The sequence below is a fragment of the Schistocerca serialis genome, chromosome 1, assembly GCF_023864345.2.
Source record: "Schistocerca serialis cubense isolate TAMUIC-IGC-003099 chromosome 1, iqSchSeri2.2, whole genome shotgun sequence".
Classification (NCBI taxonomy): Eukaryota; Metazoa; Arthropoda; class Insecta; order Orthoptera; family Acrididae; genus Schistocerca; species Schistocerca serialis.
The window spans coordinates 370,186,770-370,188,829 of NC_064638.1; the positions used below are offsets into that span (position 1 = coordinate 370,186,770).

The window sequence follows — 2,060 nt, forward strand, 5'->3', positions numbered from 1 at the left end:
TTGTAATTCCTAAGTATTTAGTTGAATTTGCGGCCTTTAGATCTGACTGATTTAAAGTGTAACCGAGGTTAAACGAATAGCTTTTAGCACTCATGTGGACGACCTCACACTTTTCGTTATTTAGGGTCAACTACCAATTTTCGCACCATCCAGATATCTTTTCTAATTTGCTTTGCAATTTGTTTTGATCTTCTGATGACTTTATTAGTCGATAAACGACAGCGTCGTCTGCAAACAACCTAAGACGGCTGCTGAAATTGTCTCCCAAATCATTTATAGGTATAAGGAACAACAAAGGGCCTATAACACTACCTTGGGGAACGCCAGAAATCACTTCTGTTTTACTCGATGACTTTCCGTTATATACGAAGACAGTAACTAGTTCTCGACCGAGCGAGGTGGCGCAGTGGTTAGCACACTGGACTCGCATTCGGGAGGACGACGGTTCAATCCCGTCTCCGGCCATCCTGATTTAGGTTTTCCGTGATTTCCCTAAATCGTTTCAGGCAAATGCCGGGATGGTTCCTTTGAAAGGGCACGGCCGATTTCCTTCCCAATCCTTCCCTAACCCGAGCTTGCGCTCCGTCTCTAATGACCTCGTTGTCGACGGGACGTTAAACACTAACCACCACCACCACTAGTTCTCGAAAGAACAGTTACTGTTGATGACCGTGCAGCTTTTCCCTGGAATAAATGATGACTAACTGACAACCTCAGTTGCCGACAGGTGTTGTTGTTATACCTCGATGTGGACAGCTGAAAATGTGTGCCCCGACCGGGACTCGAACCCGGGATCTCCTGCTTACATGGCAGACGCTCTATCCATCTGAGCCACCGAGGACACAGATGAATAGCGCGACTGCAGGGACTTTCCGTTAATTACGAACTGTGACCTCTCTGACAAAAAATCACAAATCCAGTCACATAACTCAGACGATATTCCATAAGTACGCAGTTTCACTACAAGCCGCTTGTGTGGTACAGCGTCAAAAGCCCTCCGGAAATCCAGAAATACGGAATCGATCTGAAACCCCTTGTCAATAGCAGTCATACTTCATGTGAATGAAGAGCTAGTTGTGCTTCACAGGAACGGTGTTTCCCAAACCTATGTTGACTGTGTGTCAATAAACCGTTTTCTTCGAAGTAATTCATAATGTTCGAACACAATAAAAATCCTGCTGTATATCGCCGTTAATGACATGGGCCTGTAATTAAGTGGATTACTCCTGCTACCTTTCTTGAATATTAGTGTGACCTGTGCAACTTTTCAGTCTTTGGGTACGGATCTTTCTTCGAGCGAACGGTTGTACATGACTATTAAGTATGGAGCTAATGCAACAGCATACTCTGAAAGGAATCTAATTAGAATACAGCCTGGACCAGAAGACTCAGGATATTTACTTCTACATTACTCATTTTAGCAGCTGTTCTTGATTCGAATTCTGGAATGTTTACTTCGTCTTGTCTTGTGACAGCCAGAGCGAGAGCACCAGCAGCAGCGAGTACTGTTTGTATAAAGCGTTTATTTTGCATTTTGTTTACGACCATCCACTAAGGAAGGGATTCTATTTGTGTTTATCTGCTCTGCATAGTAACTAACAGTTCTTGATAAAACTTTACGTAGTTTTTGTTTTAGATTTCTTAGTGTTTTCTTGATCGTTTAGAACAGAAAGCGCCCTAAAACCGTCTTTTGTTTGTTTCGCGGCCGTTAGCCACTAGTCACTTGAATCAGCAGTTGTCTTGTGACAGCCAGAGCGAGAGCACCAGCAGCAGCGAGTACTGTTTGTATAAAGCGTTTTTGTACTTATTTGCTGCGCTTAGCTTTTAAATAGTTTTTCTGGGAAAACCTAGCGTAGTTTTCGCATCTCGTATTTCAGTGAGTGTTTCTTGATTATCAGAGTAGCTCATCAGAAGATTATCTTGGGAATTTGTCACCGTATAGAGTAGGGTAAACATAGTCATGTGTAGGGACTGTGGTTGTTGTGAGCGGACGCAAGGAGAATTGGCCACTCTTCGGGGGCAGGTGGAGGCTTTGTCTGTTAGGCTCATCGAGCTCGAGG

At 43.7% G+C, this 2,060-nt stretch overlaps 1 non-coding gene across 1 annotated transcript; it reads right to left on the bottom strand.

The window, feature by feature from the left end:
- Nucleotides 1–767: 767 nt before the first annotated feature.
- Trnat-ugu (transfer RNA threonine (anticodon UGU)) lies at nt 768–841 on the bottom strand. The gene has a single exon. It is a non-coding gene; the product is annotated as a tRNA-Thr (tRNA).
- Nucleotides 842–2,060: the final 1,219 nt, after the last annotated feature.